We start from the raw sequence: 26479 nt of genomic DNA on the forward strand, positions 1-26479 counted from the left end.
AGTATTTAAAAATGAAATCACTCCTAGTGTTAAACTGTTCTTGGGAATGGGGATGGAAATGTGCTTCTGTCCCATGGCTGTCACCCAGAAGCTCAGACCAGGATTCCAGGATGGGTAGGAGGGGCTCCAGAGAAACCCTCCAGATGGGATTAGCCAGGGCTTTGTTTTGATTATGGAGCAGTAAAGTAAAAATATAATAATCCTGGAACAACACTGAATTGCCCACTTTTTATGTTGCTAAGGAAAAATGATCTCATAATTTCAATGATAAGTCATTATTTTAAAATCTTTCCACCCCAATTTAAAAAATAACAGAAATGGTGCTGGGAAAACTGGAAATCCATACGTAGTAGGTTGAAATTGAACTCTGTATCTCACCCTGCACAAAACTCAACTCAAAGTGGATCAAGGACCTTAGCATTAGACCAGAGACCTTGCACCTAATAGAAGAAAAAGCAAGCTCAACTTTCCATCATGACGGCTCAGGAATAGATCTCCTCAACAAGACTCCTAAAGCATACGAAATCAAATCAAGAGTCAATAAATGGGATGGTATCAAACTAAGCTTCTTTATAGCAAAGGAAACAATCAAGAACATGAACAGAGAGCCTACAGAATGGGAGAAAATCTTTACCTCCTACACCTCTGATAGAGGGTTAACCTCTAGGATACACAAATAACTCAAAAAACTTAACATCAAAAAGACAAGTAACCCAATTAATAAATGGGCAAAGGAACTGAACAAGCATTTCACAGAAGAAGAAATATATGAAATATATGAAAAAATGTTCAACGTCTCTAGCAATTAGAGAAAACGCAAATTAAAACTGCACTGAGATTCCATCTCATTCCAGTCAGAATGGCAATTATCAAGAATACAAGTAACAATAAATGTTGGCAAGGATGCAGGAGAAAAGGTTTACTTACACACTGCTGGTGGGACTGCAAATTGGTGTGACCACTCTGGAAAGCAGTATGGAGAGTCCTTGGACAACTTGGGATGAAACCACCATTTGACCCAGTTATCCCACTCTTGGGTGTATACCCACAGGACTTAAAAATCAGCATACTACATTGACACAGCCACATCAGTGTTTACAGCAGCTCAATTTACAATAGTCAAGATATGGAACCAATCTAGGTGCCCTTTAACAGATTAATGGGTAAAGAAAATGTGGTAAAGATACACAATGGAATATTACTCAGCTACAAAGAAGAATAAAATTATGGCATTTGCTCAAAGCAAGTGGATGGAATTAGAGACTATCATGCTAACTGAAATAAGCCAGTCCCAAAAAAACAGAAGTCAAATGTTCTTTCTGATATGTGGATGCGAACCCATAACAAGGGAGGATAGGCAGGGGAAGCACAGAAGTTCATTGGATTAGACAAAGGGGAATGAAGGGAAGCAGGGGATGGGAATAGGAAAGATAGCAGAATGAACTGGACATAACTTGTCTATGCTTACACATGGATACATAACCAGTGTAACCACAAGAATGAGATCAAAATTGTAATGGGTCGCATTCCATGTATGTATAATAGGTCAAAATACACCCTACTGTCATGCATATATAAAAACAACAAATAAAAAAAAAACACTGCTATTGTAAAATAAGTACTTCATTAATTGTATCTTGTTCATTTTTCTAGGCAGGATAATGAGCCATTGAGTTTAATTTACCTAGGAAACATCGTGATTTCATAATATACAAAATTGATTAAATGACCACAAAGTAATGTGGTTTATTTTCTTAACAGAATAAAATGTGGTTTATTTTCATAACAAGAATTAAAATGAAAATTAAATGTCCTGATTAAAAAAATAATGTCAGGATAAAAATAGTCTTTCTGAAGAAAAGTCAGCTGATCTTAAGACTAATTATATTTGTAATCATTCTGTACACACACACACACACACACACACACACACATATATATATGTATGGAATGATTACATATGTGTTTAAACATACTGATAGGTATGGAAATGATTGTTGAAAATGTAAATTTGAAATTTTGACATTCCATGTATTTATGGTAGTACATTACAGGTGAGATGTTTTTGAACAACTGAATTAATTGGGGATTTATGATGAAAAAGTGCACCATGAAATATAGCTCTGGTGCATAACTTGTGCATATTGTGTTTAATGACATTGATGTTTTAAGTCCACATTTGCATCCACGATTGCTAATGAAAACGGAAGCTTTTCAGGTAACTAATATAAAGAAAGCAGTGGAGGTAGTCGCGCCCAGCTGGTCAAGATCTCAAAAATGGGGTACAGAAGGACTGCTCTGCTTTCAGAGCCTCTCAGCTCTGGAGAATTGCTGCCCAACATGAGCATCTGAAAAGAAGGGAGTACACAGATGAAAGCTCTGGTTTGGGACCTGGAGTCTGTGAACCAATCACAAAATAAAGTGAAATGAGAAGACAGAGAAATATCACTGATGGAAAGTTTTAAAGTCTCCTAAACCTTGCAGAAAAGATAATATGAAGAAGTAGAAGCCAATGTATCATGAGACAAAAATAAACATACCTGGCACCAACCTCCAAGGAACTTAGTGATCATTTTCAGGCAGGTCCCAGGAGTGGGAGTTCTCATCCCTGGAAGCCCAGTAGAATGTCCTAAGGAACTGGAAAGAAAATATCTGGCTCCACTGCCAGAGGCTGGGATTTAATTGGCTTGGGTTAGGGCCTGAGTAGCAGGACTTTTTCTAAAACTCTCCAAGTAATTCTAATGCACAGCTAAGCTGAGAATCAATACGTATAGGGTTGAAAAAAAAAAATACTGCAGAAACTCATCAGAGAGTCTTCAACTGATTAATTTGCAAACTACCTGGAGTAGAACAAAACATTCCATAATCAGCCATTTAGAAGTTCTCCATTCACTATAAAATATCTCATGTGTTTTAACAGGCAGAAAGACTTTCTGCTCATCAAAATATCAGCGAGATTGCCTATGCAAAGCAAAATGACTTACTAGAGCCACAGACACAGATATTATCTTGACAAAGGTCCCAAAGACCACTACTATGGTTTGGATTTTAAATATCCCCACAGACCACATGCTGAAGGCTTTGTGGCAGGCCTGTGGTGCTATTGGGAGGTGGTAGAATGATGGAATCTCTAGGAAGAGGGGCCCAGTGAGAGGAAGTTAGATCACTGTGGGGGGGGGGGGTAGGGGGGGAGCACATGCCCTGGAAGGGAATATTGGGACCCTAGCCTCTTCCTCTCTCTTTTCTTCCTGGCAGCCATGATGTCAGTAGTTTCCTTCACCATGTTTCATGCTGCCATAGGCTCAAAGCAATGTGGCCAAACAACTGTGGATGAGACTTCTGAAATAAATCTTTCTTCCTTCAAGTTCTTTTATCACAGGCATTTTGTCACAGTAAAACAGAGCCGATTAAAATGACCACCCAGAAGACCCCAGAGCACCTGGATTACATTAGGAAGTGTCTACAATTTTCTTGGGTAGGACTCAGATGAAAGCTAGCTGAAGGCAGTGTTTTCAAAGCTTTGGAGCCTTGCTTATATGCTAGACACAATTCCACACATTCTTGGTAGAATTAGCTCATTTAATGTACATATTTGTTCACTCTGCTGTGGCCACATGGCTTTCTATACCTCTTCAACACACCAGCTATGTTGCCACCCCCTTTTCCTTCCTCTGGGAATTCTCTTCCTCCATATCCCCAGGGCTTCCTGAGTACAGTAGTTCCCCTTATCTGTGGTTTTACTTTCTATGAATTCAGTCAATTGTGGTCTGAAAAAACTAAATGGAAAATTCCAGAAATAAACAATTCTTAAGTTTTAAATTATTTATTGCTCAGAGTCCCATGATTAAAACTCATGGTATCCCACTTCCCTCATCCAGGATGTGAATCATCTCTTTGTTCAGCACGTCCATGCTGTAGACACTATCTGCCCACTAATCACTTAGTAGCTGTCTTAGTTATTAGATTGACTGTGGTGGTATAGCAAGGACTGTGTTCAAGAAACCACGATTTTACTTAATAATGGCCCCAAAGCACAAGAATTATGATGGTAACAATTCAGATATGCCAAAGAGAAGCCATAAAGTGCTTCCTTTAAGTGAAAAGATGAGAGTCCTGCACTTATTAAAGAAAATCATATGCTGAGGTTGGTAAGATTTGTCATTACGATAATCTGTGAAATGGTGAAGAAGAAAGAACTTTGTGTTAGTGTGCTGTTGCATCTTAAGCTTCAAGAGTTGTAGCCACAGTAATATATATATATATATATATATATATATATATATATATATATAGTCAAGATGGAAAAGAAATTAAAGTATAGAGTTTGGTATTATCCATGGTTTCAGCCATCCACTGGGGAGCGGGGCAGGGAAGGCATCCCTGATGGGTAAGAAGGGAACTACTGTTCCTGATTTTAAGTTGCCACCAGTGCCCTCCTCTCCATGTTCTCTTGCTTTCATCGTGCTACATTTTCTTCCTTCCACAGCGTTTCCTACTCTCTAATGTTTATTTATCTCCCTGTCTGCTCATCTGTCTATCTAGATTATTATTTACTGTCTTCCTCTCTAAAATCTAAACTCCACCAGGCAGGCATCTCTCCTCCTGCCCTGTCATTTAGTAAGTGATCAATAAATATTTCTGAATGAACAAAAGATTTAATGTTGTGGTACATTATTATTTTATCACTATTTTGATTAATAGAAGTCTTTTTGGTGATAAAAAGAAACACTTTGGTTTTTGTTTAATTAAAAGAAAGCAAAACAGAAGAAGGAGAATGGAAAAAGAGGGAGAAGGGTAAAACACTTCAGATGGCTGATGATACTGCTGTCATTACAAAATAATTGGCTTTTTTACTTCAAGGAATATAAAGGCCACACAGGAGGCTTGCAAAACTGAGCTGTCTCCAGTTATCTTCACTGCTCTCCATTTAAGTTAGTACACTTTCCTACTTCTCAAGGGGGGTAGCTGATAGTCACCTCCCTCTATTTATCAATAGGAATCTGACATTACAAAAGCAACATCCGTGTCTTTCAAATAGAAAACCATTCCCAGATTTGCCTCCAGTGCCTTGAAGAGCTAATGGGCTTCTCTAATATTTATCAGGGGTTATTTTTATAACAATGGGAACACAACAGATCACATTAGTAGTTTTTGCTGGCAATGCCTGTGGCCTTCCTCAAATTCTTTAGGTGTGTAGGGACTGCTGTGCCCATTCAGAATGCAGCAAGTAAGCCTGTAAATTCCAAAATCCTTACTCAGCAAGAAAGCGCATTAAAATATTTACTTTCGCTCCCAGTGTAACAGCAGGGGGAAAAAATTACATTTTACAAGATTTCTACTCTTCCAGCACTAAACATTTAAATGGACTCAGCATATAGGATCAGAGGTTTCTCATATGGTCACAAGATGATTATGGTAGGCAAGAAGGAAGCAGAAAAGCCATAGATGAGTTGCTGAAAAAAATAATAAAGTTGACAAAATGTAGTATGCTCAAGGCAGGATACTGTGAAATCATTATATTTTCAACAAAGAGAGAAAGCACATCCCTGCAGAGTCAGATCTTGGCATTCAAGCATTAAAATCTTTATCTTCACCAGATGCATAAAATGGAAAATAAAATTTTGACAGAGAGAGTGGGAAACAAGACAAATTTCAGTTTCACCCTCCCCTTTACAACAAAGCAATTTGTTGTAAATTCATTTGAAGAAGCAGCACTATTTTTAGGCAAATGAGAGCTATTTAAAATGTAAAAAGAGCTCTGAGTCCAAACCCAAGATATGAGAATAAATCTAGATACTGTCAGATCAGGTGAGTAAAAAACAAGATGGTTTCATTATAATGATCAAAGGCACACTGCATTTCCATTAAAAAACTAATTTGCATGCTAAGCAAAAGCAATTCAAATTACTCTTTGCTAAAAACAAAGTAAGTGGATTTGTGGTGTATATACTTGGTGCTGAAATGTTTATAGAGCATAAAACCAGATGTACACTTCTAGAAAGTCCTCCTAAGTCCTCCATAAAAACAAGTATGATCCCTAGGTTATTATTTTTCAGCTTTCTAAACATTTGAATTAATTATCCTTACATAACAATCTGTTGTAACAGTAAAGCTGAGGTCATAGTAATTTAGTATATATAGGTGCATTTTTTTTAAAAAAATTGAACTTGAATCCTTTCATTCTAGCAAGCAAGGGCACTAGACTTCCATAGACCCCAGACCTTGCTATTAGCAAACCCCTTTCCTCACACCTGGACTCTGAAGGCTTTTGTCACCTGGAGGGACCAGAGTGACACAGAGACCAATGAGCAAAACTTACCCATACACAGACACCTCAGGAGTCTGCCTCCTCCCTGTCCATCCTGCAGCTCTCAGAACTTACTGGGAACCCTTTCAAAAGTACCTCGAGAGCCAATTAGAATTTGTTCTTGTTACATTATAGTCACATAGAATTTCTGATTAGAAATAAAATTACCCATATTGTTCATGCCCCATTTTTTTAAAGTGTTTTTGTTGCTGTTGGGGCTCAGAAAAAGATACACCAAAGACTGGCACTTTGATAGGTTGAATAATCTTAAAACCTGCCTCAGAATCAAGGTCCTTCTAACTTTGTCTTATTTCTCCTTGTGCTAGTTAGCTTTGCATCACTGTGACATTATACTTGAGAGAAATCAACTTAAAGGAGAAAAGGTTTATATTGGCTCATGGTTTCAAAGGTTTCAGTCCATGTTCACCTGGTTACATTATTTCTGTTTGTGGTGCTCAACATGGCAGAGAGATCACTTTTATAAGAAAGCCTCTCACCTGATGCCCATTTGGCTAAGTCAGAGCCTCATGATCCAATCACCTCTGAAAGGCCCCCACCTTTGAACACTGCTGTATTAGGGACCAAGCCTTCAATACATAAGCTTTTGAGGGACATTCATAATCCAAACCATAGGACACCCTCACCCTCAACCACAGGAAGGGGCTCTTCTGGAATTCCTTTATCTGTTCTAAGACCACCAAAAAGAACACAACTGCTTTTCTCCTTTTTCCCTGAAATTTCATTATCCCTGGAAGAAGAGAAGACTTAGGAACACAACAACCCTGGGAAAACTTTTCTACAAGAGAATGCCTGTCTCTTTGAGTCATTCAAATTCCAAAGACAATTATTTACAATTTCTGCCTTTCCAGCCATTCATTCTCCTAATAATCATCAACTACCCCTCTACTTTTGCCTACAGCACCCCCCCCCCATTTCCTTTTTCTGATGAAAATTGGTATTTAAGCTTCAACCACCTGGTCCTTCTTTGAGTTTCATACTTTGGGACGTCCATATTTATCCACATTAACACACTTGTTATACCCTTTTCTCCTATGAATCTGCCCATTGTCAGTTCATCCCAGGGATCCTTCAGAAGGCAAAAGGGGTTTTACTGGTTTGTGAAAGTTAGAAGTATCTTCGAAGTATTTGCAAACTAAACATAAGTATTGTTACTCAAGATTCTTCTTCCTTTGCTAAAACCAGAGTGATTCTGGAATCCTAAGAATCAGGGACTACATTGCTGGCTGAGCTATCCCCTCTTTGTGTGTGGAAAAGTTGCTTAACTTCTCTCAGGTTAATCAAAAGGTAAGAAGACACTGTGTGTTTAAGGTTCCTGACATGTATGCTAAAATGAGATAAATGCTAGATCCTTCCACATCAATATAAATTACTTAGGCATTGGATATTATCTCATATAAAAAGATGGAACTGAGAAGGCCTGGTCCCTCTGTTTTCCTGATATAGTTATACTGAATAAATTCCTGGCTTCAATATTGTTTTTGTGGCTAGGCTTAGTTTTATGGAACTCCCTGAATTCAGGTGTTCCTCTGACCTAGGACTCTGACCACATGAGCACTAAAACACTACAATAAACTTAGCATTCTCTCAATATTTGTTAAACAATTTTAAATGGTGCTAACACAGAATAATAAAACTCAAGATAGGGAACTATGAATATTCGGACTCCTTGAAAATGCTTCAGCAAAGCAAAACACGTCAAATTGAATAAGAGGAAAATAAACCATCTTTAAAGTACAAGTGATCAAATTGTAGCACATGGTATCTTTCTCATGAGCCACTCTAGGAGGGTCAGCACACTTCAAATTTTAAGTTTTCGCAATTTTAATTCTTTCATCCCTACACGTGCTTACTCCAGAGAAGAATACCTTCACTGATACAGAAAATACTATCAAGGGTACAGTAAGGGTACAGTCCAGTAGAAAAGCACTTATCTAGAACACATGAGGCCCTGGATTCTGTCCCCAGCACAGAATACACACATACACACAAAAATTCTATTTAAAAATTCCCCATACACACAAAAATTCTATTTAAAAGCAAATATATAACTGGATAGTCAACCATTATGAACTGGCTAGCAGGGCATCCATTAGAGGTGGGTGGTGGTTTCTGTACTAGAAAACATCAGTCTGATTCTTCAGAGAAGACAGCCTTTTCTAGATTACCCATGAACTCCACTCTTTATATAAAATGATTCTAGAAGACAAGAGATGCTTGGACATATTCTCCCTACTCAAAGAGTAGTAAAAAACAGCTTTTGTCCCTGCAGTTTTATGAGGTAATTCAGGTAAGAATATAAAGCCAAAGACATCCAGGCTTTCCCGACTTCACCTGTTGCCGATCAACCACTGTGGCCAAAGTACTTACCGTTGGTAAAATGGGATTTCTGCTTTAAAGCAGTTCTGTACTGTGGCATTTAGGAATCTCCTTTTAGCTTTTCTCGAATAAAACTCTCTCTGGGTTCTCTTTCTACTTACATTTCTTTACAATTTCCTCTCATAGATTTTTTTTTTTTTTTTTTACTGAAACACTTTTAAAATAAAAGATGAGCCATGAGTCCTATTCTTATTCTTCATCCCAAACCTGGAAGATTATGCCCTTTTCTGCTACCACTGTCAAAACTCACCACAAGGCCCTTGTTCACTTTTTAGTACTAGCTTCTGGGCATCTCCACTTAGATGACTCATAAACACTACTATGTTCCAAATAGAACTGTGTTCTCCAGCCATGTTTTGACACAAATTGGCATTCAAATTAAAAACTGAAAAATTACTTAGGCACTGGATATTATCTCTTACAAAAATCTCAAGTTTATCTCCTTTATAATAGCTTCACTGCCACTGCCCAAGGAGAACAGAGCTTTCCATTGCTGTAACAAATACCTAAGATAAATCAACTTAAAAAGAGGAAAGGTTCATTTTTGGCTCATGATTTCAGAAGTTTTAGTCCACAGTTGCTTGGCCCTCTTGCCTGTAGCAGCACAATGCATTGTGGTGGGAGAACATGGTATAAGAAACAGCTTATCTCATGGCAATTGGGAATCAAAGAGAGACAGGAAAGGGCTGGGATCCCAATATCCCTTCAAGGGTACACCCCAAAGACTTAACTTCCTTTCAGTAGGTCCCACCTCCTAAAGGCTCTATTACCTCTCAATAGAGCTATAGGATAGGGACCAAGCTTCCCATTCCTGGGCCTTTTTAGGGATGTTTAGAATTCAAACTGTAGCAGGAGCCAACATTATGTGTAATTCCCGCTGGTTCCTAACCCTAATCATCTGGAAGTTTCTTGAGTCCTCTATACCCCATGTCAGAGCCTTGGAGAGCACAGTGTTTGAATAACTTTTCCATGTGATTATAATATGCCCCCAAACCTGGTATATACCATATTAGGTGCTTACATACAGTTATCTCAGTTAACCCTACTGCAATCCTATGAGGCAGGCACTCTTAAATCCACTTATAGAGGGAAAAACTCAGCCTCAAAGATGCTAAATAACTTGGCTAAAAAGAAACAATGACAGAACTGAGATCCAATGTTTATCTGACTTAAAAATCTATGCTCTTTTAAGGTTTCTGCTACTAATTCTCCATTCACTTACAGTTGGTTCCCACTCTTTAAGTTACATAAATTGTAAGAGGATTTTTTTAATGCAGATTTTTAAGCCAAACCTACAGAACTTCTGATTCTTATAATTAAATTCAAACCATAAATGTGCAATTAGATAAGTACCTAGAAGATTCTAAAACTGGCATCTAGGGATATGCTTCAAGAAACAACTGGTTATTTAACCACTAAAATGCAAATAGAATCATGACCATATTCTTGTTAAGTGTTTAATGACTTCCAATTAGTTTCCAATCAGAGACCAAATTTCTGATCCTGGTGTGTATGACCAGCATGTGGTCATCATAGTCTAATTTGCCCCTTCTTCTGCCTCCTGTGCTTACATTCTGCACTCCAGACATATGGAGTCAAAAACTCACTCTACTGTGGCACAGTTGTATTTTTTCATATCTTCAAGTCTTCGAATACACTATGGCTCTTAGAGATTCTAGAATTGTTTAAATCCAGTTACATGTTCTGTCATGTAACGAGAGTTAGTGGCTCTTTCCAGAAATTCCCTAATTGTGGAGAGCAATGACAGAGAATGGGAGAGCAGAGTCTGAGATTGGGGTCTCTGATGACTTCATGGCTCTGGCATGCTCAGTGACTGGGAGAGTTTCTGCACAAGAGTGCAGGATACCTAGCTGCTGTGATAATGCCCTCCATGAGGAGGTTCTGTGCTAGAGTCTTATCAGCCATGACCTTGAGCTCAGGCACACAGCTCCTGGGAATAGAGGAACTCTCTTGCTAGATGACCACAATGTTTCACCAAGCTCCTAAACAGTAATTTTAAACAATGGACTTTCTTGTGAGGTACACAAAGCTCATAACATTGCACATTGCAACTGTAGAATGTAATTGTGGAATAAGCTGCATAATGTTGCTAACTCTGTAACTTTCCTGAATGCAAAGAATAATGCTTGCATAGTCTTAAATAGGATAATGAGACACATATAAATAAAGATTGCTGGCATAATTCTTTAGACCTGCTTCTCCATCAGAGAGCAATTGTTCCACCTGACCCCAGCTGTTATCTTTAAAATCTGAGTAAGTCAGTCTTTATTTTTCTTATCCCTCTTTGCTACTTGCCAGAATCTGCATTGGCTGTGTTGGCTGCAGCACCTAATAGTAAGAACATCTTTCATTTTAGCATTTTTATGCAGTGATGCATGTGTTTCTTAATTCTTCCATCATTCACATGTTCTTATTTTTAAAAAGATCATCTTTTATTGATGCATTATAATTGTGCACAATAGTGGGCTTCATTGTTATGTACTTGTACATGAACATAACATAATTTGGTCAATTTTATACTCTAATACCTTCCTTCACCCTATCTTTCTCCCTCCCCCTGGTTCCCTTTCTCTATTCTACTGATCTCACTTCTATTTGCATGAAATTAGCCACTTCTTTTCTCAATGGCAGAAACTGACGATAATTCCTCTTTGTGTCTTCAGATTTAATACGGTCCCTTATTAAATATTGACTAACTGAAAAAAGTAAATCCATCACTTGAACTTTGACAAATTCTGTGGCCATTTGGATATTTTTCATATGTGTTAATGAAACATATCAATCTTTTGGCATTTCACAGACTTGTAATTTTTAGAGAGGGAAAGGATTTTGGAGATCATCTTTGATGAAATCATTTTTAAAGACTGGGAAATATAAACCAGGAAGAATAAAGTGACTTCCCAAGTTTACTTAGCCAGTTCAGTGGAAACTTGAAAGCTTTTCTTTCCCTAATCCAGTTCTCCTTTCCTCACCATACTTCTTCTTCATTCTTCTTCTTTTTTTCTAGCTTATAATTTATTGAGTATCCACTCTGCCTGGGGCACTACTGGGACAGATATTTTATCTCAGCATTACATTTCTTCATGCCTACTGTCATCAGCAGTTAAGCCCATGAAATGCACCGGCACCATGCCAGCTGTCAGAAATGCAAACATTACTAAGGCAAGAGTTTCCAACCCTGACAAGGTTGAAATCTGAAAGAGAAGATGGTATAGAATGCAGGGATTAAGATGTGACCTCTCAAGTGTCTGCATTACTAGCCGAACCAAAAGGGCAACTCCTTGACGTGGCAAACACTCCTAGATTAAACATGAAATGAAAAATTGGTGATAATGTATACAAAGGACAAAAGTCATTGCATTCCTCTTTGCTAAATGTGTAATAGGGACCAAAGGTCAAAGATATAGAAAGGATAATAAAACATACACGTGAACAGATTTGTCCTAGCTCACCTGTTGGAGGACCTGTTAATTTTGTAATATCCCCTGACTCCATAAAGAGAATAAAATTATGACCTCTGCGAATATGACTATTAATACCTAAACCTAAAAGGAGATGCAGGAGATACAAAGCAACACAATCAATCTCCAATATCATATTTTCAGGCTAGAGTAATTCACACAGTGTAACTTTGGTTGTTAAAATATTCCTTGACTCAACCTTCACTAATGATGAACCAAAGTCTAAACTCATTCATCTAGGAATACTTTTTTTTTTGGATATTCAAAATTTTATTTTTAAAAATTACTTTCACCACAAATTTAAGTCTGGAAAAAACTGCATAAATATGTGCAGCAGAGCAAATTCATTTTTAAAAGAACATTATTAAAAAGATAAAACATAACATCCATAAGCATTAGTCCATCTTGTAAGAGACAGTGCGGCCTTCAGATCACTGGAGTACCAAGGTTGGTACAGTGTACACCACCAGAATCTATAGCTCAATTCCTCCACTTCACATTAAGCAATAAAAACTAGACAGTACAAGGGAAAACCCAGGCCTGTAATGAAGCAAAAGACATAGATAGTGGCATTGACAGGAAACTATTATAAAAGTCCCTGAAATATTTCATTGTGGCTCGATCAGGAAGGAGGGCTGTAAGGACTCAAGTGGAACTGATGTACTCACCACTTGTATATACTTGTTATTGATTAATAAATGTAGGTTTTATATAATAGTAACTCAAATCTCAACTTAAGATGGTTACCAGATACCTGAAATAAAAATTAACAAGGTCTGTCCCTTCTGGGATGCTGAAGTTCAAGGGCTATAGGTCATTTGAACAATTCTTAGGATCTCCTTCGCATTCAAGAAGAGTTTTCTCTTGCAGACATTTAGTCCTTACAGAGCACAATATAGATGTTAGAACTAACACACATACTACCCTCATGGCAACACTTGTCAATTCCCAGTTCCTTTATTCATGTTAGGGTCAAAGTTTTATTCTGTGGTTGGTTTGGGATCAACTTGAATAGTCATTGAAGCCTCCTCGAAAATGTACATTTTTACCCATCTGATATTCCTGGAAGGGTCCCCAAATCTTCCACTTGAGATGATGTTGACTCTTTGGTTTCCACTGGCCCTTGGGTTGCTTCCCCTAAGGCACTACTATTAGTTTGTATACATTTTTCTAGAAAGGAGAATGAAAACTTTCTTTGAACAATGCAGAATACTGGCATGTAACCTCTTAAAATCACTGGTTCATATGTGATGGAATTTTCAATGAGAATGCCCCACAGGCGTTCACTCAAGGCCACGAAACACAAAAAGCAGGAGGAGCCCTCCGAGCACACCAAAGACCTTCATCACTTCATATTTCAAAGCAAGGTATCACAGAAAACAGGAAATTGCCATCTAGGAATATTTTGAGTGCTATATTATATTTGTTGTTAATATTTTGGGAACTCTAGAAAGTTCTATGTCCAATATTCTTACTATGTTAATATATAGTAAGGGAAAAGTAACTTTCTTCTTATGCTGCTTTTTTTTTTTTGAATAATACAAAAGGCAAGACAACCAAACTCACAAAGAGTCCTTGCATAAAGTTGCTCAGCTCAATAACTCAGAGTCCACCTTTCTAATGAGAATTTTCAGTAACTTCAAGATATTATTTTTTAAATTAATACTCCTAAATTTAAAACACTGGATAAACTACTGGAAAAACTAACACTTAGTATTCACCAGGAGATTAAAACTTCTCATCAGAGAGTGATGGGCTATGTGGTAACCAAGGGAATGGTAGTCCAGAGCACCTTGGAGCGCTGTTTGGGGTGAAGCCAAGAGATGGAGCCCATAGGGAAGAGTGTGCCTAGCAGAGAAAACAATAGATATGAAGGAACTGAGGCCTGGGTGAGCTCAGTGCTTTTAGGGCCCAGGAAGCCATCTGGACTGACTGCAGCTTTGGATAGAAATTGGTAAAGGAGGGGAGATCAGAAGAAGATCTGGTGGGACTGGAAGGGGACTTGAGTCTCCTGTGTAGCAGAATTTTGCACATAACAAAGCAGAAGAACTCCCTGAGATTTCCAAGAAACTTAACTTCTGCCTCATGTAGAAAAACAATCTTGTGACCCAATCCTTCAGATGGACTTAGGGCTATTTTTAAAAAATATGCAGTGCATTGATCTATATTTTAAAGGTTAAAAAATATCAGAAACAGACACTCCCTCTACCTACTATCCCTGTATTAATATCAGTGGAGAAGTTCCATTGTTGAGCAATGTTTTCACTAAAACAGTCTCCCTCCTCTGGGCATTGTCTGTGATGGGTCCTGGGGGAGGCAGGTTGAGACCTTAGGACCTGAGTCTTCTGGGATGAAGAGGACGGGAGAGTGGACCAGAGCTCTGTTATAGGAAAGTTTCAAGGTAGAGAAATCCAGAGAGAAAATCCAATGCTTTGGTTAGCACCCAGGCAAAGTTTTTGAGGGGCTGTAGTCATCCAGCCAAGATACTTGTGCTACGGTTACAAGAACCTTAATAGAAGCTTGGGCTGGGATGTGGTTCAGTCGTAGAACACTAGCATGCACAAGGCTCTGGGCTTGGTCCCCAGCACTGCACCCCCCCTCCAAATACACACATACACAAATATTAAAGTGGAGCCTGGTATGGTGGCACACAACTGTAATTCCAGCAACTCAGGAGACTGAGGCAGGAGGATCATAATTTGAGATCAGGCTAGGCAACTGAGAGAGACTCTGTCTTAAAATAAAAATAAAATGGGTCAGGGATGTAGCTCAGTGGTAGAGTGACCCTGGATTCAATCCCCAGTACTGAAAAAAAAAAAAAAAATTCTTAAAACCCTCTCAGCAGATTTAGGAAATGAAGGATATCTGCATCAACACCTGAAGACAAATGATAAAAGGTGCTCATGTTGTTGTTTAAAACAAAGGCAAAGAAGTGAGGCAGAGTCTGATAGGGAGGTGTGCACTGGAAGAAACAGTGAGGATGCTCACTCTGAGCTTGGAGGGAAAATTGTGTTGGACAAAATAACAAATGTCATGGCTTCGCTCTGTCCCCTTGGTGGGGCAGCCCTCATGACATCAGCTCTGACTTGGCTCTCTCAGAGCATAAAAATAAGGAAAGGCAGCCAGACTGGATTTGAACTTACAGAGATCAGAATGTGCCACCCCAAAATATGCCACTCTGTCATGTTGACTATTTCAAGCTGAAGGCCACTGGGAGTAAACAAACACAGAAAGAAATCATTTTGGAGCTTCCTCTATGTAATTAAGAGCAGAAACTTCTGAGAAATGAAGGTTGCCATAAATCACTTGTACTAGGGAAATTTTATGGCTATGAACAGTAGAGAAACTTGGTACTGAGATGGCCTCATAGAAATAAATTTTACTAAATAAACTTCATCTTCCATTAGTTTCTTCCATGTTATTTCCCTTCCCACATTCCCTGTCCCTGACAGCTTCAAACCCTTTTCTATTGTTTTGATACTTTCCACAAATTCACTGCCCTTTTGTTAAGCTGGTGTATGTGTTACTCAGCTTTCTGTTTCTGTAACCAAAATAAATGACAAGAACAACTTAGAGGAGGAACAGTTTACTTGAGCTCACTGTATCAGAGATTCAGTCCACAGTGGGCTGATTCTATCGCACTGAGGCAGCACATTATGGCTGAAGGGCTTGTTGGAGGGGTACTGCTCAACCATGGTGAACTGGAGGCAGAGGCAAGGGAAGGGTTCACGAGGAAAGATGAACCCTTCCAGGCCATGCCACCAGTGACCCACCTCCTCTAGCCATGCCCCACCTACCTACAGTTACCACCCAGTTAGTCCATTCAAACTAGGAAGGGCTGATGAGGTTATAGCTCTCACAATCCAATCACTTCGCCTTTGAATTTTCTTGCATTAACACAGGAGCTTTTGTGGGGAGGCACCTTATATCCAAACAACAACAGTATATAAGCCTCCAAGATGACATCTCTTCTAGAATTTTCATTTTGTATCTGTGAGACCATCCCATAGGCATGTGAAATATACCATTTTTTGTACTGTTAATTGATTTGTCCTTTGTCAGTTTAATCTACAGGATCCCAGAAACAAAACCTGAGACAGTAAAAGGAAAAGGAATTTTCCTGTCCATGGAACTTAGCATACAACCCTATTATTAGCTGGGTAGATCACTTTAAACCTGCCATTTCATCAACAAAATCAGAATAATAAGAATCAACAAGATAACATTAGGTACCTTATATTGTCACTGGCATATTAATGATACACAATAAGTGATAACTGTAATAATACCAAATAATGTCCCCAAACTGGTCATTTGTTATGAGCTACAGTCTACTTTTACCTGGAGATCAAATTCCAGATTCTTTATGTGGTACAACCTGACTACCAGGATGTGCATAGGGAACATCATAGGTGATAATAAAATTATAATAGCTGATTCTAACATCTGTTATTAGTAAATAACATCTTTGGGAATTGTAAGATAAAGAGGAGAATGCATATACAAAGTAGTTAAATAACTAAATATCTATCCCAACCTGCAATATTTTCCAAAGATGGCTCAGAATAAAGTACTTCATTGTAATAAAATATAGGCTTGGCCCATTTTTAAATTATGAAAGAGATCATAGTGAAAATTCATCTTATACATGCACAGATGATCAATACTCTGTGAAACTAAAATATATCCTACAATTTGGTATTTCTAATTTAATGGAAGAGAAAGGTTAAAAAAATCTCATTATACTTCTCTGATAAATTAGATTTGCAATGACTGATGTCATAATAATACATGGTATTATTTATTTTGTTGCTATTGTAGTTATTTTTATGACTATTGGTCTTGATATTTTTCTATGGATTACTGGATCCTCTACCAAGTCACAAATCTCCTGTCTATGTTAGGTAAAGGACATGAACAGACATGTCACAGATGAAGGAATAGGCTAAGAGCATGTGGAAAGATTTTCAATATTACTCAGAATTTTTTTAAAAAATCACTTTCTTTTATTAGATTAGCAAAGATGAAGAATTTGATACTATACAATGTTGGTGAGAAGGGAGAAAACAAGTCATTTTACATCTTATTAATGCAGACCCTTTGGAATGTAATTTGGAGGAGTAGGGATGTAGCTTTGTGGTAGAGTGTTTGCCTACCATGTCTGAGGCCCTGAATTTGATCATCAGTACCAAAAAACAAAAAAGAAAAAATGTGTATTCTCTATCCAGACTTCAAGTGTATCTACCTTTTGACCTGGCAAATCTATTCCTAGAAATTTAAAGATATTCTACAATATATAGCTAAATGTATTTATATAAAAATGAACATTATGGCATTGCTTATTACAATAAGAATAGAACAATACAATTCCCAGGAAACCCAGATTTCGTTCAAAACAACATGAGGCTGGCTAAATTAATTAGATCAATGCATACAACAAGTGCCATGTAGCCATGGATCTATATGTCTTAATATTTAAAGATACCTGGGGAAAAATTGTTCAAGGTACACAGCATGCTCATATGCTCTCATTTGTGAAAATAAACAAGGGATAGATATGTAAATATATACAAAATATATACAATACATATGTCCATATTCATATATCCATATATACACATAAAAATAATTTTGGGGAGGATATACAAGAATGTGTTAGCAATGTTCACCTCTGGGCAAGAGGAACCAGGATCTAAAATGGGAGAGGGATTATGTTTTTTTAGCACGAAAAGACCAGGCCAGACACAAACTTCATGGATCATCTCAGCCTTTTATTCAGGAACAAAGTTTCATGCAGGAACAGGGTGGCACCAGTGGACCCACTTTCCTAGTGAAGAAGGACTTATATAGGTTACATTGGGAGGTGACTTAATTAATGAGCCTGTCAGTTTGGGGCAATTAGGAATTTGGGGTCTGTTTTACTAGGCGAGACGGGGAGGAGTCTAGGGTCAGCAGTCAGTTTGGGGCACTCAGGAAACAGGTTTGTGAGAATTTGAAAATTTGTTTTTACTGGGCAATAATTTTAATTGGAGAAGAATGGAGGGTCTGGAGTCAAACTTTCAGTGCTTATCTCTTTCCCTTTAGAGTCCCATTGTACTGTCACTAGGAAAGGATTTATTTAGGAAAGGATCAATGCTTTGGCTTCCTTTCTAGGGATTGTTCTGTCAGTGGGAAAGAAGGCACTGGGTCAGGATCAATGCCACCAATGTACTGCTTTTCTCTTCACTCCCTCTTACCAGGCCATACTATTTTAGGGTCTGCCATTTTCCATATCTAATAATGTTCATTGTAATCTCACACTGTTTATATTTTTGTCATCTGTATATATTCATTTTTCGATTGCATAAAGTTATGTTTAAAAAGTGAGGATTCAACAGGATATCTTGGAAATAGAGATGTAATAAAGCAAACAAAGTTCAATAAGGTAAGTCTAAGATGATGAGTTTTATAGGTTAATTGTGAGGAAAGGGATCTCTGATCTGTTTCCCCTTTTTAGATAAAAAGTTATTTGTTTAAATTCATTTTTTATAAAATTCAATGGAATATATAACATTTTTAACTCCGTAATCGTACACACAAACCCAAGCAGATTAAATGACCAAATTCACACGGTAGACGGCTGACCAGAGACACACTTAGGTCTCTTGGACACCAAGCCCAAGCCTACTCTTGGGCCTTACTCACACTTCTCACCTTGACCTCTGATGCTCAGCAAGGGTCAGGGCACTGAAGCCCTAAGGGTTCCTTACGACTCTGGCCAACCTCTTTCTTTGTAAAAGTGTCAACTGTGATTTATGTTAAAATATGACATTTCTGGCATTGGATGTTTTCAGTCTTTGTGAGTGTGGCTTTAAAAAAAATAAAGGGATCATACAATAATACCTCAGTTCTTAAAGCACTTTTCAATTTCCTAGACATGCATTATCATCTTTTATGTCTCACCAGAGCACAAAAGGAAAGTTAACATATTTTACAAATGAGAATACTGATGCTGACTCTAGATGAATACCTTAGCTTGAAGGGGCAGATAAGAGACCGCCCTTTGGTCCTCTAAATCCATGTTCAATATTCCTAACATGCCATTAAATCAAGTCTGAATAATTGAAAACTAGCTTCAGATTTGCTGTGAGGTTTCTTTGCAGAATCTTTTATTGCTTGCAGCATATCTTAAAGATTCCTAGTTCAAAGTTTCTACTCTGAAACGTGACCCCATCCTTAAACACTGCATTTCAAAGGTTTCCAGTTTGGGAAGTTAAGTTCCAGTGAATTCTTTAGCAAACTTGTCTTTGTTTTTCTTAGTATTTTTCTGTGATTATGGCAATTACTTTAATGGAAAGTTCTGAATAGAAAATAACTTTAATTACAGATCTCTATGCAAAACTTAAGAATATTCATCAGGCACAGCAACCTAGGTTTTATTTTTATTTTCCTCCCTATCTTACCCTTTTGGTCTATGCTCCCATGATCTCAAGTTAAGAGTTGGGTCTCCACCCTTACTTTGAGAATGATTGTGCACACTTGGGTCCTTCCTGACAAGGTAGCTGATAGGCTATCTGCCAAAAAGATATTTGTACTTTCTGTTCCCAGCATTATTTGGGATTATCTAACATGGCTGGGCCTATGAGGGTTCAGTGAACTTTTGAGAAATATACACCATATTCAACTAATCTTTTTGGAGAACAAACCTGGCAACAGGAAATGTCAACATCATTAGTCATATATTAAGTTTCATTAAAATCAAAACTTTGGAATAATTAGCTTCTGCTGCTTTCCCAAGTAGTAATTATAGACCATCAGGAAGTGTCATGCTCTCTCAGATTTCCTCCTTTTAAACATTAAATGTTAAAGGTACAACATTATTTTTAAAATAATACTTAAGACTTTTAGCTATGGGAATATAAATATTACCTTCTGGGTATGGGACTAATCAAGTCCTTAATAATTCAGGAAAATTTGTGACTGGATTTAATGGTGAAATGAAAACATTAATACGTGTCATTTCATATGAGAGTAAAGTTCAAAGTATAAAAAAATTGTGTATTTAAATGTGTTGGGACTTTTCTTTCATTTAAAGTTAAGCTTTAACTTCATTAAAAGTTATTTGTTCAATACTAGTTAGAAAACAAGTTATAGTGTTAGATTATTTTATTTAAGTTTTATTTTATTTAAGTTTAGCAATTCCTCAGCAAGTTTCTTTTTCTAACTCCTTTTCATATGGTAGTATTTAGGTATGTAATGTATAAGCTTTAGTCTCTCCTCTCATAATGCTCAGTTATTGCCCCAAAGCAAAATCTACTGTGGAGGGATAACAAACTGATCTATATCATACATATTATCTCAATGAACAGTATTGTTCCAGTAATTTATACTTATTTTACATGGAAGTTATTGTCTATGAAAAAGAATAGCTGCTTACTCTTGATGTACGAGGTACATTACAAGACACAAAAAGAGAAAAAAAATAGACTTCTTGCTCTCAGAATTTTGGATCCAGTAAGAGAAACAATGAAGGACCAAAACTGCTAATAACACCAGTGGAAGGCTCAAGTTTCCATTACAGAAATGGTCTTGTATTTGTAGGAAGGGGACAAAGAATGAATAATCTAAACAGGTTTGAAATTCTAGGAGAATGAGAAAGCAGATATCCTTAGAAGAGTAGAGTCTTAGAAAGAAAGCAGAGAAATGCAAATCAAACCATACTGAGAAGTCACCTCACTCCAAAAACAGTGGCATTACCAAAAGATAAAAATGATAGAAAGTGCTGTGGAGGATGTAGAGAAAAAGAAACTCTTGTAAACTGTTGATGGAAATGTAAATTAGTATAGTCAATGTGGACAAAAGATTGGCGATTCCTCAAAAAATTAAAAACAGAGCTACCCAGCAATCTCATCTCTGGAGATATATATCTCCAAAGGAAATGAAGTTGGTATGTCGATAAGTCATCATAATAGCCAACAGATAGGAACAACCTAAGTGTCCATCAACTGATGAATGGATAAAGAAAATGTGGTATATAAACACCATGGAATAGTAGTCATAATAAAAGAATGAAATCCTATCATTTGCACCAACATGGATGTAATTAAAGATCATCATGTAAAGTACAATACAAGTAGGGCATGATCTCACTCACATGTGGAATCCAAAAGTTGACCTCATAGAAGTTGAGAATAAAATGATGGTTACCAGAGACTGGGAAAGTAGGAGAGAAAGAGGGAATGGGAAAGGCTGATCAATAGGTAGTAAGCTGCAATTAGATTGGAGCAAAAAGTCTGCTGTGCTATTGTATGGTATGGTGACTCTATAGAACAATTATTAGATATGGAAAATGACAAACCCCAAAACAATGAGGCCTGAGAGAAGGGGAGTGAGAAAGAAAGTCATAAATTGGGAGCACTGATCCTTTCCCATTGCATTCTTTCCTGGTGATAAAATAAACCCTGGGGAGGAGGTGTCCAACAAACCCAGAAAGGTGGTCGAGTGCCCAAGCTGACATGCTCATTAATTAAGTCCACCTCTCAGGATAACCGACATAAGCCCAGTCCCTTTCTCTGTTTAGTGGTTCATTTTCCACAAAGAGAGTGGGTCCATCAGAACCATGCTTGCCACCATCAGAACCATGATTCCATTCCTGAATAAAAGAGTTGAACTGATTTGTGAAATTTGCATCTGTCATGGTCTTTTGTGCTCAGAACAATAATGCACTGTTTGTTTCAAAAAGCTAAAAGAAAGAATTTTGAATGTTTTTACCAAATAGAAGTGATAAACATTAGAGGAGATAGATATGTTTACCCTGACTTAAACATTATACAAGTTATAAATGTATCAAAACATCAAGCAGTACTCCAGAAATCTATACAATATATCTATCAGAGAAAAATACTTTTAATTTAGATAAAAAAGAAAGCATGTAGTATTTTTTTCCACTATGAATCTTTCTCACTTGCTGCCTGCCCTCCAGTCTCTGCCGAAATGCCATCGATGGTGGCTGCCTCCTTTGCTGTAGCAAGCTTTGAATACACAGCCTTTGCTTTTCCTCATGGAGTTGGTCTCCATTTATTTCCTTAAGATTAATTGTGTGGATACAGGGCTTAGCTTTATCTCTTACTTTGAGATAAAAATAGGAGGAGGGAAGGATGATTGAAGACACTTGTAGGGATTTTGAGCTGGAGAGAAAGTGAGAGGAACTGAGTTCTACAGGGTTGGTGCCATCTCTACTCAGGTCATCTCTAAACAGTGGAAAGTAGAGTGAAGTGGAGTTCAGAACTAAGGAAAGACAAGATGGGGCGGCAGTAATTAAGGGATCAAATGGGTCACTTATATTTAATATAGCTGGAGGATTGCATGAGCCCCAGAGTGTAAGACCAGCCTTAGCAACAAAGTAAAATCTGGTCTCTAAAAAAATAAATGAATAAATAAATGTATTTTTGGTTGTGTCAATATAAACATGGTGGAAGGAAGTTAATGTAGATAAAAGAAAAAATGTATAGTTTAAACCTAAGTACCTACATTCTCTCTTTCCTTCAAATTTAAGAAAATTATATAAGAAATAATTACTGACATTGATAAAAGGGAAAATACATCAAGAAAATTATTAAGGTTTATTAAAAGGCACTTTAACAATTGAGGCTATTTAAAAGGGACTTTGAAGGCTGGCACAGTGGTTTGTGTTTGTAGTCTCAGCTACTACTGGGGAGGCTGAGTGAGCTACTCAGCTACTCAGCAGGAATACTGCTTGAGCCCAGGAGTTCAGGGCCAGCCTAGGCAAGAAAGAGAGAGAGAGAGAGAGAGAGAGAGAGAGAGAGAGAGAGAGAGAGAGAGAGAACCCATCTCTTAAAATATAAATAAAAAGGCACTTGAAAGACAAGTTGGAAGCAGTTGATATTTTATAGGTTTGGGTGGGAAATTATGAGTGCATCATTTCTTGCAGTATATATCAGCAAAATAATACAAGGGGAGAAGAAATAACACAAGTCAGACCAAAAAACATGAGACTATTTTATAGGGAGATAACATTATTTAGAAAGACAGTAAAAAGCTGGGGAAACATTGAGTGGGCAGTATGATTCAGAGTGCAAATACTTAAGAGAGGGTAGAGGGTAGTTAATAGAAATAAGATGACTTAAAGTAATATATTTGGAAAAGAGTGCATGGGTGGAGGAGATCTTGGGAGAGGTTGTCAAAATAGTGAGAAGATGCTGACAGGTTGCAGAGCGTCAGTATTCTTTCAACTTTCAGGAATGGGGAGAGCCATAAGCATGGAGGGAGTTTAATTACCAAGTAATAAGATTTTAGCAAAGAGTGAACTGAGAATGCAGCACTCTTTATGACAATAACACCAGGAGGAGACAATCAGAGAGAGAGAAAGCTGTATTCAAGTGAAGTCAGTTCTCATTGGAAGATGAGCACCATGTGAATGTCATCTTGAAATAAGGTCTAGGAGGGACTCTGCAAGGTTGGAGGCAGGAAATGGATGCAGAAATAAGAGAAAAGGCTGGAATTTTGTACAGAATGGTGCAAGTGAGACTGGCAGGCTAGCGAGCATCTACAAACCAGCAATGCTTTCTCCTATGGGTCTACCTCAGCCCCAGTATACTCAGTGGGTGTATCTCTGCAAGCCTCATCACTTTAACCAGAGGTATCCCTTCTGGAAGAACTGAGAGCTGAAGAACAGTGAAACTCACTCCTCTGCAGACTGACAAAACTGTAGAGCAATAGCCAAGGCTGCTCAGAGGAAAAGGTTGCATAGGATCAGTTTAATAGCTGGCAGCAAGCCTACAGCAAAAGAGCCAAAGGGTCAAGTTAGACAGGATGCTATGGGAAGCACTGGGGTATGCTAATTGTGGTCTAGCAAATGGATAAAGAAAATTAAAACGAAAACGACTGCTAGTACAAGGAGAAGGTTCAGGAAGTGAAGAATGCATCTACAATGGCCAAACCCTATGCAAAAAAAAAAAAAAAACAACTCTGACCCACACCCAGAAGCAACTTGCCTAGGAAACCAACTCCTTATCTCTGTTCACCAGCCTGGAAGTCAGCCTGCTCTATGTCAGATTTGCAGACAGTCAGGTCACTATCTCAGGTAACAATCAAGGGAGCTAAACAGTAATTTCTATGACAAAAGAATCAAAATATCAGGAATTTGATTACTAATTACTATTTCCTAATTTTTATGCCTACTTCCAACCAAAAGAAACCTAAACCAAATATGCTTTTCCCAACCAATAACACAAAATGATGCTACACCTCCAGCTGGACACTTTCAGCTTTCCCATATAAACAGCCTCCTATCAGAGCACTTTTGTCCCTTCTTCCCTCCAGGAATTTTGCCTCCCTTTGAGTCTCTGCAAAACACAATTGATGGTGACTGAATCCTTTGCTACAGCAAGCTCTAAATAAATACTCTGTTTTCATGTAGTTGGTTTTTCTTGTATATTTCTACAGAACCAAAAAAATAAAATCAAGATAAAGATTCAGGGTAAGTGAGAAACTACAAAGAAGGAGAAGTTAGTTGGGAATATAGGAGAAGGATTTCTGGACTCTTTGTAAAAAATGGGGAGAAAATTAACATTACTATATTGTTTGTTGTATCATCTGATGCTTTGCTATGGCTTCATAAAGTTCACTAAATTCTCCTAAACCTTACGAAACAGATTTTTTAAAAAATATATCATTTTTAAGGAAAATTTAAATAGCCTTCGCAATCCATCCAAGGTGGAACAGAGAAATAAATCCAAGGATGAGTTTATTTTTTTCACTATTCAAGACATTCTCCCAGACCTCCTCTTACATCGCTATTGTCGTTCTGAACAGGCACATTGCCTGACAGTCTCATTAACTGTATTGTGACTCTTCCTTCAGTCTTTTGGTGCTCTGCAAATAGGTGATGAATGAAATAATTCAATTAATATCTTTCTCATGTTCACAGAGATTAGAAAGTGGGTACATGTAGATTTGAATTTGGACCTTTCTGATTTCCAAGTTCCTATTGTTTACTCTATTAGCCTAACTTGGAAGTGGAGGTTTGCTGGCAGGTGGGTGCAAAGTCGCGGTGGACGTTACATTTATTGATTTATGGTGGTTAAAAATGATAATGTTAGGGTATTGGGTGGTATATTTTCAAGTTACTAAGGATATTGATGAGGGATGGGACTGACAGTTGGGAGGTCTGTTAGACACAAAAGAAGATGAGAAAAAGTCCTGAAATTTGGAAGATGACATTGCCTAAGATGATAAAGTGGGAATGTAAAAAAATTCTTTTTCATCAAATTAAAATGAGAATGACCCAGAAAAAATGATGCAACAATGATGTGGTAAGCAGATTTGGGGTATAAGAAATTATAGATATCCTACCTCCTAATCCTATGCATTGGAAAGGGGAAGAAAAGCAGAAGTCTCCAGGGGAGGAAGTTAGGAGGGCACCAGATTTCATCTACAGTGTAAACACTGTAGCACTGAAGCACTTACTAACATGACTTAAAATGCAGAACCATAATAGAGGACACAGAAAAGAGAATGTAGAAGGCAAAATATATTTAAAAATAGGTCGCTCCAAAAACCTGGCTATACACAGGGGTGACATGTAGCAACTATGATAGTGATTTCAACTACTCCTAGGAAACGAAGCAGGAGGATGGTGGGAATTATATTTCTAGACGGAGGGAGATGCAGCATTGAATCATCAGAATTTAGTTGTTGATAGAGGATATAAACAAACCCAAATTCCAGTTGCATGAATTAAAACTAAAAATTCAAACGAACAATACTCTCCCCAAAGTGAAAAGAAATAGAATTCTCAGGCTCTCTGCTTTTTATTATAACCTACTAATACATGGGAATGAGGGTTGAAAAACTCCTAGATATTTTGTCTGAAAGAAGGTTTTATGGTTTAACCTCTATAAAATTGCTTTCTAGGTGCTAGAGTTTGCATTTAAAAAACCCAGAAGTCTTCATTATAAGGTGAGGTAAGAGAGAGAGAGGCCGAATGTTTCTACTCAATAAATATGAGTCATTGGCCCTTTGTCTATGGACTGTTTATATTTGACATATAATAAGTAGCATTAGCAGAAGATGACAGCAATCTGCTGTTTTTCCATTATTTTCCTTATAATAATAACAATACATTTTTTTCTCCCAAATTCAGTCTGGGAAATAAATGCATTTATGGAATACATTTCTAACATGAAGGAATAAAATCCAAAATGCATGCTGATTTCTTTCTTGTATGCTTTGTTCTGCGTATAATACTTGTTGCCTGGTAACTAGATTATAACAGATCATAGATTGAAAAAAA

General features: G+C 37.5%; 1 protein-coding gene across 1 annotated transcript in view; it reads right to left on the reverse strand.

Annotated features, from left to right (window-relative positions):
- Pld5 (phospholipase D family member 5) overlaps window positions 1-26479 on the reverse strand; it is a 389728-nt gene that overhangs the window by 197941 nt on the left and 165308 nt on the right. The gene's annotated exons all lie outside the window — the stretch shown is intronic.

Source organism: Callospermophilus lateralis, chromosome 13 (genome assembly GCF_048772815.1).
Source record: "Callospermophilus lateralis isolate mCalLat2 chromosome 13, mCalLat2.hap1, whole genome shotgun sequence".
Classification (NCBI taxonomy): domain Eukaryota; kingdom Metazoa; phylum Chordata; class Mammalia; order Rodentia; family Sciuridae; genus Callospermophilus; species Callospermophilus lateralis.